This window comes from Otolemur garnettii, unplaced genomic scaffold, assembly GCF_000181295.1.
Source record: "Otolemur garnettii isolate 467f Iridium unplaced genomic scaffold, OtoGar3 scaffold00133, whole genome shotgun sequence".
In the NCBI taxonomy this organism is placed as follows: domain Eukaryota; kingdom Metazoa; phylum Chordata; class Mammalia; order Primates; family Galagidae; genus Otolemur; species Otolemur garnettii.
The window spans coordinates 2,008,299-2,020,381 of record NW_003852528.1 but is presented as its reverse complement, the minus strand read 5'-3'; the positions used below and the strand labels follow the sequence as shown (position 1 = coordinate 2,020,381).

The following is a 12,083-nucleotide window of genomic DNA, read 5'->3' as shown; positions in this document are numbered from 1 at the left end:
TATTAGGAGAAGTCTCAATTCAGAAACTTCAAGAAGAAGTGGGAGGGTGTGGTGAGGGTTGGGGGGGATTACATTTCCTGTTTTCCTTTCAGATGGTGTTGGAAAACATTTCAGGAAAACCATGGATACCTATGAAGAAATTCCAAAATTTATTCTTTTTGCCACCAGGGGCCCAGCCCAAAGGTGACGAGTAGAAGTGGTCAATTTTTTTTTTTTTTTAAGCGTTGGGGTTTGCAGGAGTCCAGCGAAACGCTCGCAGGGTGAAGACGGCGTTTGGAGGGTGACATCAGTCTGCAGCGGGGGCCAGGAGCAACAGCGCGCAGGAGTCTGGTTTTCATTTACAGTTTGGGTCAGTCCCGCAGTGAGGCTGGGGAGGGGAGGGGTCGGGGAGGAAGGGAGGAGGAGCCAAAGAGGGTACGGAGCTCAGGGCAGGAGGAGGAGCAGGAGGAGGAGGAGGAGGAGCTGGAGGAAGCCCTGACTGTATCCCTGGCCCTCGTCCAGCTTGGAGCTCAGTCGTCCACCAAAGGCCGCTCAGTTCTCCTGGGCTCCAGCCTCCTGCGAGGACCTCAAGAGTGTTGCTGGCAGTTCCGAGTCCCTCTCCCTAAGGCTGCAGAAGGAAAAGGAGCCGCAGCCAGTGGGGAAAGCATGCCCCCTGCTCAGACATAGTGCCTCCAGAAGCCCGGGGACAGGAGTCTTCAGGCTCGCTCAGGGTAAGTGCGTGTGGCCTCTGTTTCCTCGAGTTTACGGGCAACAGGGGAGCGCTCCAGACCCGAGGAGGCCGTTTCCTGGGTGGCTGCCGCGGCAGTCACGTTCGCTGTGCTGGTCAGTTTTCTGTGCGCTTCCTAGGTGTCCGGAGAGCGTGCTGGTTCTTCTTTCTCGCCCTGTGGCAGCCAGGTTTCCTTACCTTGGTTGAGGTCGGAGGTTGCCGGAGCGCGTGGCAGCTGCACCCTCGGCGTGCTTCAGCTGGTGATTTATTTGAAGTTGTCCCCTCCTGCTAAAGCGCGGTTGGAATCTGCTTTGTCTGCAGAAGTGTCTTTGCCCAGGATGACCGGGGCCACCTGTAGAGCAGCTCTGTCGTGGGGGGGGCTTTGTCTGAGATCTGAGCGTGGTGACACCGGGTCAGGGAGTGGCCAGTGGGTTTCCTGCCTGGGGCCACCCCTGGGACGGGGCTGGTGGTCTCGTTTCATGCCTTCATGAGACTGGGCTGACTCTGGTGTCCAGGCTCAGGGCCAGGGCCAGGGTCACTGAGTTACTGCCTCAGGTCTTCACCCTCTCAGGAACCTGGAGTCACCTTTGCAGACTTTGTCCCTTGGGGTCACGTAAAGGAACTCTGGGGTCAGAGGAGGAGAAGGGATTGGGCCACTATGGGGGAATGAGGCAGGGTGCCCATGCTGCCCAGAGGTGAGGCTGGTGCCAGGCTGGGAGGCCCCAGGGCTGTTCCCTGTCCCGGAGGACACAGGGCGGGGCTCGGGTCCTCTGTCCCGCAGGGTGGAAAGTGTTCCCTGACAGTTGCCGGCTTGTTTTGGGAAGCCACTGTGAGGGCTCACTGTTAGAAAATAGGCTGGGATGAAAGCAGGGGTGGGGTCTCTGGGGGGGCCAGGTGGACTGGGGCGTGGACAAAGGAAAGCCAGTCTTTACAGCAAGCTCAGAAGCAGACTTAGAGGCTGGCCTGGACCCAAGAACGTCCTCTGTGCTTAGGGGAGGACCCTGCACTCCATGGGGATGTGGGCTGTGCCCATGCTATTCTCTCTCCCCACATGAAGAGAAGCCCAGATAGAAACCATGGGTCCCCAAGCTGTGAGGGTACTGGGGGTTTATGGGAGGAGCTTATCTTTAGCCTGGGAACCCCAACTCCACAGGGGACTCATTTTTAATACTGCAGAAAACTAAACAGAAAGGCCTTTAACGTCAAACTTAGACAACATTATTGGGGCTTCTAGTTGTTTGCTGGGCTAAAGATAATGGAAGAGACTCTTGGTTGGAAGCCACAGAAATATTCATTGCCTCATTTAAAAAATGCGAAATCAGAGGCTCTGACCTGTGAAATTCCTTGTCAAGGCTGTAGAGCTAGTGTCCAGCTGATAGTAAACCCTGGAAGTGTGGGCAGAGCCGTCACACCTGGGCAGGACCCTGCTTCGGGCTCCTAAGGACAGGCCAGAGAGAGGTGAGGCGGCAGCAGGGAGGGGCCCCGGCTGTGTGGCCGGAACCCTGATGCCTCCCTCACTGCAGCCGCCTCCTGGCTGGTTTGGCTGGTCCAGGGCTTGCCGCTGAGGGGGAGGCACAGCCGTGGGAGGTGTGGTTTTACAGAAACCAAGAGACAGGAATTGCCCTGAGTCTGGACCTCATCTTTGTTTAGGGAAAGGGGCAAGGGGGCAAGGGTTTTCCATTACCATGAGGTTTAGTTCTCTCTTTGCCTCACTCAGTAAGCAGACCTGAGTGTTGTTTAGGACTGGGGCGAGTGTGGCTGTCCTGCCCCCTGCCTATCTGGGAGTGGAAGGGTGTGGCCATAGCACCTTTCTGGGAGGTGGCTGGGGAAGCTTCTAGAATGTTAGCCTTTTGCCAGGGCTTTCCTCCCATTTGGGAGGGTGTGTGCCCACCCCTCATGGCTGGCAAATGTCCAAATCTGGGCTCTTAATGATATTTTTAATCTAAGGTAGGCAACTTTCTGAATAAGAACTGTCCTTACTTCTGTACTTCACTTCTGAAGTATCTAGAAATAACTATGCCTCACTCACCTACCAGAGGACCTTTTATGATTTCATGTCTTAGAACTTAACATGTCACTGATGGTAGAGTAGGAAGTAACCCCTGTATTCAATTGATTTTGGGGACAACGGAGGCTTCCCATCCTGACCTTCGTTTTGGGTATGGAGTCTGTTGACCCTGACGCTTAATGCCAGCAACTTGGAATGAGACCCAAGGAAATTAGGGACAAGGTTTTGTCAGTGACTTTTGACTTGTTTCATTGCTCAGAGTATCCAGACAGCTGGGTGAGGTAGAGTCCTTACCAGAATGCTGTGCCACTTCCCACTTTTAGGTGAAATTCCGTGTTTAGGATTTAAAGTTCTCTGACAAGTAGTCATGAATTCTGTTGCAAGAGACTTTCTTGCAGGCACATTGACAACTTTAGCAAAAATTTGCACTTGAAAATTAATCTTTGTCACTGTTCTTTTTAGAAGAAGCTGAGAATTTAGTATCTCTTAGGGATGAATGGCAGGTGGCTCCCCCTCCCCCCAAAGGGGACATTGTGTACCAGGCAGCTTTTTCTGCGCTGACTTTCAGAAGCAAGCCTTTCACGATGTCCTGGCTGTGGCAAGCAGGCAGTAAAAGGCTCACCACTGCCGTGTAAATAGCTGACCATTAGAGGAGAGACCGGACATTTAAAAAATCCTATTAGTAGCTCTAGCTAAGGAAGTGAAAGTTCAGAGCTTCACATTTTAAATTGGGGAGCTTTGAAAGGTTTCTGCTCACTCAGGCCGCCAACTAGACAGAACCAGACAAGGATGGTTCTCTTCATTCCCCCCTTTCTAGATACAGCTTCTCTGTTTTCACCGTAAAAATTCTTCTGGAAGGCAATCCTGCTCTTTAAGGAAGAGATGTTACTTGCCAGGCTGAAACACAGCAATCAATGCTTTACTCTCAGGGAGAACCTACAGACTCTGATTCTGCAAAAAGGGATTTTATTCAGGAATTTATTATGTTAATTTTTGAAAATATAATTTTTAATACATTCTGGTCTCTCGGTCCTATTTTGGGAAGGAGTTAAAATTCTGAGTTAGCACATTTATCCTGGGATTGCTGTTTCTGAAAAGGCTGTTAGGTTTTCTTTCCTCTAGAGGGCAGTATGTCCCTCTGAGCGCCAGAAAAATCCTGAAGCGGTGGCTGGAATCCCTCAGGGTGGGGTTTCAGGGTTCTCAGCCAGTCCGGGACCTACATCTCTGTATAGATAACTTTAGGACTGGCATTTCTATACATTATTATTACTATTTTAAATGTGATTGTGCATAACAACTGAAGTGGACACACATTTACACATTTACATCTTTAGATGCAGAGGCATTCTGCGTTCTAAAGCAATTGCAGTACAAGGGCATTAAACAAATGAGAAATTTTAAAGGAAACAATTTACTCATATCTATTTATGAAAGTTTAAATTAATAGTCAAGGGCTTGGGAACCCGAGCTACTTTGCATATGCACGCTGTGTTATATCCTTGTGGAATTTCTGAATGTTAGAATTGAAAGTGATGCTTAGATGAGCTGACCTTGTACTTCCCATAGTTTTTCTTTCCTGTCCTTTGATATTTTCCCTTCATGGACAACTGGTTTAAAGTATTTTTTAAAGAATTCATGCAAACTATGATTATGAATGTCCCATGTACAACAATTGCTAATAAATAGTATTCCTGACTCTCAGACTTAAGATTGTTAGCCTGCAATAACCATCAGTACCCTAAGGTACAGATGCAGAAGCAGGAAGCCCAAACCTTTGTTTGGTCCTTGTGTCCTCATATTCACTTACACTTAGTGAGACCTATGGAGCTCCCTGGCATGGAGGTTGGCACTGGGGATGAGTAAGACATGGCCTTCGCTCTTTCATTTGGCAAGCAGAATTGGCTATTTGATGTACAAAACAATTATCACCTTGGTGGCTATTTTCCCTGCACCCTTTTTGCTTCAGATGAAGACATGGAGCTTCGGGAGGTAGGACATAGTGGTCAGGACACAGAGCTGGTATTAGAGGCAAACCAACACGTTCTGGGTGTCTGCTACAGCCAATGATTAGACATCTAGGACTTGGTGAATTGAAAGAGGGACAAGCCTTTAAGGGTATATTTTAGGGTACCATGTGGAGAAAGGCACACTAACCATTTAAAGGTCTTCTGTGGAATAGTATCTTTTAAGTTGACTTAGCAGAGGGGTAACTGTTGTGAAAAAAAAATCTGGAAAGAAAAGAGAGAGAAGAAAAATAAGACAAATACGAAAAGTTCTGCCAAACCCTCTCCCAAAGGCAAATTTTTAGCCTTGTAAGGGTCTGGCTGCACTTGGCACTGTATGATCCAGATGTTCTGAAGCTTAAGGCCCACGAGATGCATGGAATCATCTGAGAGTTGGGAGTGGCCAGGGAAAGGTACCATAGGAACTCATAGTTTGATAAAATCCCCCTCCCCCCAGTGTACACCTCACATTCAATTTTCAGGGACCTGGGGTATCAGGAATTGGCCAGTGGAAGGAAAACTTCATGGGCTGATTTAATTTCAAAATTAAAAATTGAACAGCAGCTGGAGATGACTCAGGTCTCATGGGAAACAATTCCAGGAAACTGGTTTTTCACTTCTGGAATCTTCATTAATTGATTCAGCAGCCCTGTGCCGGCACCCAGAGTTAGAGCCAGCTCAGCTAAAGCCACAGATGGCTGGGCCGGTGCACCCATGGCTCTCTGTTTCTAATTGGGACAGCAGAAAAGCCATCACTAGTTAGATCCTGGGCTGGGGGAGCAGATGGAAGCCAGTGGTCACAGGACTGTGGCCTGTTTGAGCAACAGTCAATTATTCTTAGTATACACACAAAAAAAGTGAGACTGGGGAGATTAACTTACAACATAGTAAGGAAGTAGAATTTCACTAGGTTACTATGCCTCATCCAGTGCTGATGACACTGTAGCAGTCTCAACTCAATTTTTGAAAAGGTCTCTATTCTATACATGATTATAAATCAGACTGGAAAATAAAAAAAGTAACTTTTCCTTACAAAATGGGAACATCTCAGCCACTTGACTTTCAGAATTTTACAATGGGATGCCATGGTTTAGGTGGAGATTGCGGCACGGCAGTCTGCTGCCAAAAAGGGGAGATGGGAATGAGGGCTGAGCACCCATCTGGCTCCAGCAATGCCCTGTGTCAGGGGCCTGGAATGGAAGGGGTATTTGTGCAAATTCTTTGGAAGCATTTTCTAAAGTACTCTTTTTTCTTACAATAAAATTGAAATAGTCTCTGTCTAATGTTTATAATTAGAGACAGAAATCTTGCTGGCTGCCATGTATTGAAGAGCATATTATGTTTTTTACATTTGCATACTGGCATCTAGCTTCTCAAACCACAGCAGATATGGAACTTTCTGCTTCATAGTTATTATCACGAATGCTAGGAATACATTTTAAAGCAAATTTCCAAATATCTGGGCAAGTGATCTGGAATTTCTGAAAGTTGCCTGTATAGTAGGAAGAAAACCAACCTCTCAGGAGCTCAGCCAGAGCCCTGCCGGTGCTTGGCACATCCTTAAATGCCAGCTCATTTATGGAGGCAGCTAATTGCTGGAGGATACCCAAACCCTGCCTTTCTACCTTGCTCTGTTATAACAGGTGAACTGCTGAACAGGCATTGCCTTGCTAGATTTTTCCAGGAGTTGCTGAAGATTTCAATCAGCTACTCAGTATCTAACAAGGACACCAACAGGGGATGGGAGGTCGAGGTAAATTTTTAAATTTTGCTATCACAGGATACATACTCAGTCTGAGTCAAATAGGTTATTGTTCTATAGTATTTGCTTAGAAAAGAAATGCAAGGTGGAAGTTGTTAAATAAGTAATAATAACAAAAACAACTCTGGATGTATTTCTTTAGAGGGGTTTTCTTAGGGTTGTTCCAAATCAGTTGCTTTTGAGGATTTCCCCAAAGATCTTTCAAAAAGCAATAGCGTATCAAATTCCACGCCTCTCCTGCCCTAACTGTAGGGCCTAATAAATCCTTTCTTTGCTTCCTCCCTGGGGATTGAATGGGGACTCCTTTCCCAGGAGTCAGGCAAAGAAGTGGAGAAGAAGTGAGAAAAAGAATTGGGAGCTCGTGTTCTGGCAGGCCAGGACGGGGTGTGGCAAAGGCGAGTGCCTCCGATTTACTAAACTTTGACTTTCATTGCACAGTGCATGCGTGTGGCTCTCCCTCACTTTGGCTATTTCTGCAGTTCCCACCGTCAGACCGGACAGCTAGGGGTTAACAGAGGTCCCAGAACTTGATAGGAGGAACAGCCTGATGTTGAAAGGCAGTACTTGGAGAAAACCAAATGACTTCAAAATGGGAGCTCTGGATGTGTTTAAGCCTTTGTTTTAAAATCATTTCCTTGTGTGCATGCATGCATCTCTTTCTTAAAAAAGATTTCCAGACATGGAAAATGAAAAGGCTTTTGAGGGGGCTAAGTGAAAACTAATTTCACAGAATTGCAAAATAGCTTGGGAAAGTCTTTGGGATACGATTTCAAGTTGAAGGGCCATGCAGGGCAGCCTTCAGAAGAAGGAAAGCCTTTTCAAATTTCAAGGAGAAGGCAACCTAACAGAAGAAAGCACCTCAGGTCTGTTTTAGAATGAGACAGTTTTTCAAGAAGGAAATTAACAAGGCTAGATAGGATAGAAAGCTGAGAATACAAATTGAATGAACCTCCCTTACTGACTCTGCCGTCTCTGCCACATAGAAGCTATGGCAAAGAAGCACCCACCCCACCCAGCCCCAGCCTCCCGGGGTCTCCAGCAGCTGTTTCTGACCTGATTTTCCCATATTTGAAAGAGCAGCAGCAGACAAGCAGATCTTGCTGACGCAGAATCTGTGGTTTGTCCCCACCAAGGAAGTCTGTTTTACCCTCAGAAGATGAAGGCGTTTCCTTGAGATGTGGGTCAAATTCAGCACAGCCTCTGGGGTTTCCTGGGCTTTCCCACAGGCTTCGGGAACTTAGACTTGGGTTAGGACTTAGGTGAGGATGGGGGCTCTGTCTTGTTTTGTCTATGTGACTGGGGGGTCAGTGTGCCTTGCCTGGGCTCAGTTTCTCTGCTATAAAGTGGAGGAAAAATCGCACATTGAGTGGCTGGGAGGAGGGTGTGAAATTCCTCCCCAGAGCTGGAGCCCAGTCCTATAACTGCTTGGGGAATGGTATGAGGGGGAATGGCTGCCTCCTTCCCCCTCATTAAAATGGTCAAGGTGGGTGGCCATTTAGAAGGCTGTGCTTGGTATATTTTAATAGTCTAAATTAAAAAAAACTCCAAGATTTGTGGCCAGGGAATTCAGTTTTAAAAATTGAGACTCCAGGACATGATAAACAATAGCATAGATTAAATGCCAAACAAATTAACAGATATTCAACAGCTGGACCAGGAACCCGTGGGCACACGAGTGGCTTCCAGCAGCACGGTGGGGAGAAGTGAGTGTAGACGAAGGTGGTTTTTCCACCTGGGAATTCAGCTTATCCAAACCACGTGGGTTGATTCCTGGCTGCTGGGGCTGGATAGCTCTTCATCCCACAGGAGGCGTCTCCCATCCTTTGCAGAGTTGGAGGACCTCCCTCCCCCGCTTCCCTCAATATCTAGGTATAGTCTGGAAAAAGCAATTCCTGAGAACTGCATGTTTATTTCATTACCTTGTGCCCAGTGGAAAGCATTTAGGGTGCTACTCTTCTAAAGATGGACATCTTGGAAACAAAAAACTTCACATGTGACTTTCAACCAATTTAACGTTCATTTTCCTCAGAGAAGGGTTGAAATAAGTGATTGCTGCCTGAGAAAGAATTTAACAGATTTCCTCCTTTCACTATTTCGATTTTATGGAGTGCTCTTGAAGATAAGAAAAGAATTTTGGGATTGCTCCATAGTGAGCATAAGACAGAATGAGTGGATTTGAAGGAAGAGGGCTGGTTAAAAACCGTAAGCAAATCCTACTAAGGGCACAGTTCACGTTCCGTGTCGCTGTGGCCTGCTGCGGCAGAGACGCAACGGTGGTCAGACAGACCACATCTCAGCTCCTGTCCTGTTTTGGCCATATGGGCTACAAAGTCCAGTGCTTTGCAACAAGACCCTGTAAGATTTTTATGCTCTTATTCTGAAGCAAAAATACTACTTAAAATCTTGTGGCTGGATTAAATATTTGAAATAATTGAACTGGATCTCCCAGATTTGAATTAAAATTTTTGATTGAAGCACTGATGCTTAAACTTTGGGGATGGTGGTAGCACAGTTGCCTTTGAGAATCACATGGAAACATGGATGCTGTTTCCAGAGAAAGCCACATTCCCGTATGACATTTTGTATATCATTGTGGGACGGTCACAGACCCGTCCAATCTGTGGATTTCAGATTAAAACATTGATCTAGACCAATTACAGTATTACAGGCTGTTTTGGAAAGAGGAGGGCACATTCCTGGAAAGAATCTAATAGGATTCTTATTTTTTTTTAAATCAGAAATCTGGTGTTCAATTTTATTAGAAAGAAGCAAGACTAATGCTTCGTAGGATATGCTTTTACATCGTTCTAAAGTGTATATCATCAGCTAATTGAGGTCATATAAAAATCATAGACATTGTATTTGCTTTTGTTTTTTAAAGGAACATACAGGAATGGTCTAACAGAGTTTGGGGGAGAAAGGTAGAGTCCGCCAGAAACGCCTGGACGATTCCCAGGGTGCATGGGCTTGAGGGACGGAGCCGGGGCTGTGTGTGGACGGGACCATTCTGGGGGAGGGGCAGACCAGCCAGGGGAGCAGCGGGCCCTCTAGCTGCCTGTGGGGGGTGCCCTGAGCTCCCGTGTGCTGGGAACAGACGAGAACTTGGGAACATTGTCAAATGAAAGCAGAGAATCGGAGACGGCGCTTCTGAATCATATACATCTGTGTCCAGCAGCATCCTCTGTTTCAAGCCAAGAAGACTGAACTGCGCTTTCGCAATCTCACCATTGTCACCACTTATAGCTATCACTTCATTGCAGAAAGAAATATGTTCTGTTGATGACTGGTCTCCTGATCATCAGTAGAACAACATTCTCTTCTCACTATTGACATGTTTCCAAGAGGAAGTTGCACTGACAGGTGGTTCTCTTTTAGCTGCTGAGTTCCCGGCCTGGAGTTCTCAGAATCTGCAGCACAGAGTAGGCTGGTTTCATCACAGGTGGCACGTTTTGTCCACTTTCTTTGGCAATCCGCAGCCCTAGTGGGTTTTGGAACTCATTCTTTTGTTAATGGCTTTGTCTTCTCCATCTCAACAAATTTGGCAGGCCGGGCATAGGGTCTACACTGCGTCCTGCTTTTCCTCATAGGTTGGCTGCAGGATTCTGACTCCAGCTCCTTCCTCTGGGCACAGCCTCAGGCAGGAAGGATTTCATGGAAAATCAATGGATTGAGCTTCGAGTTTTTTTACATACACCTCAGCCTTGTCCTTGGTTGGCAGCCTCAGTAAGGAGCCACCCTCTGCTCTCTGGGGCTCTCCCTGCCACCTTGCTGAGTGGTCCAGCTGGACATGAGCCTTCTGCCTCATTCAAGGCAAAGCCACTTCACTAATAGGCCAGACTCTTCCCTGCTGGCTCTCTCTGGATGACAAGATTGACAGCATTCGACCATCCTTATCTCTGGTTTTGTTAGCAATGTGGGGATGTCAGCCGCACTAGATGTCAGCCATGTCACAGGGTGCAGGGAGCACCTGTGGGTGCCGGAAAGTTAAGAAAGAGAAACTTAGATCTTGGAAGTGGCTGATTCCATAGCTCAGAGGACACTGGTTAGGGCAGAAGTAATGTTTGTCTAGTTCTGAATGTTTATACAACTCTTTCTTACTTTCCTAAGAGTCAAGTCTTCATCCCCAACCTTCTTTTTCTTTTGGAATTTTATTTAGAAGCCAGGGCAAATACCATGTTATCTGAATACTGGGCACACACACACACTTTCGTAAGACATTTAGTTGTATTATTTCTCCTTTTCAGCCTTTAGTTTCTATCATGATAAAAAGAGATGCCACACTTACATTTCCTATTAAATTAATGGCTACATTTTAAGTATATGCAGTTTTACCCATGATATTAAAAACCAAAAGATGTTTTTAGTCAGGTCCTCAACTTTTATTTATTTATTTAATTGTGGTAAAAAACACATAACATAAAATTTACTACCTTAACCATTTTTAAGTGCACAGTACAGTGCTGTTCACCCTATGTATCTTGTTGTGCAACAAATATCTTTTGCTCTAGCAAATCTGAAGCTCTATCTCTGTTGGTCAGCAACTACCCTTTGCTCCCTCCTTCTAGCCCCTGGAATCACCATCCTACTTTCTGTTTCTGAGAGCCTGATTGCTTTAGATGGCTCGTGTCAGTGGAATTGCAGGGTATTTGCCTTGTTGTGACTGGCTTATTTTAATTAGCAGAATATCCTCAAGGTTGATGCATGTTGTAGCATTTAACAGGATTTCATCCTTTTTAAAGTCTGGATAATATTCCATCATATGTACATACCACATTTTCTTTATTCATAATTGAGGGACATTTAGGTTGTTTCCACCTTTTGGATATTATGAATAATACTGAAAAGAACACAAAAGTGAAAATTTATCCTCTGGATTCTGTTTTCGAGTCTTTTGAATACATGTACACAGTAGGGGGACAGCTGAATCATATGGTAATTCTATTTTTAATGTCGTGAGGAACCTCTATACTTTGGAGGCTGTCATTTCCCCATTGTGTAGCTTTATTGAAAAAAGAAGATCATTTGACACATACATGAGGGTTTATTTCTGGGTTCTCAATTCTGTTCCTTTGGTATTTAGCTCTATCTTGAAGCCAGTATCATATTGTTTTGATTACTGTAGCTTTGTAATATGTTCTGAAATTAGAACGTATGAGGTCTTTAGTTTTACTTTTCTCTTTTTTTTTTGGCAAGGCTGGGGTTTGAACCCACCACTTCTGGCATATGTGATCAGCACCCTACTCCTTGAGCCACAGGTGCCACCCCAGCTTTACTATTCTCATGGCTTAGGCTATTCAAAGTCCTTTGAGATTTCATATCTATTTTAGTGTTTTTTTTTCCATTTCTTTAAAAAATGCCATTAGGATTTTGATAGGGATTACATCAAATCTGTAGATTGCTTTCAGTAATATGGTCATTTCCACAATATTAGTCTTCAAATCCATGAACATAGAATGTATTTCCATTTATTTGTGTCTTTTGAAGTTTCTTTCAACAATGTTTTGCAGTTTTCAGTGCACAAGTCTTTTGCTTTTTTGGTTCAGTTTATTTCTAATGGTTTTATCCTTTGTTTGATCTTATTACAAATGGGATTGCTTTTTTTTT

General features: G+C 45.4%; 1 protein-coding gene across 1 annotated transcript in view; it reads left to right on the top strand.

Annotated features, from left to right (window-relative positions):
- The first annotated feature begins 530 nt into the window (after nt 1-530).
- COL6A3 (collagen type VI alpha 3 chain) overlaps nt 531-12,083 on the top strand; it is an 85,821-nt gene continuing 74,268 nt past the window's right edge. The window contains exon 1 of the mRNA XM_003798231.3: nt 531-710. The gene's annotated coding sequence lies outside the window, so the exon portion shown is untranslated. The remainder of the gene's footprint in view (nt 711-12,083) is intronic.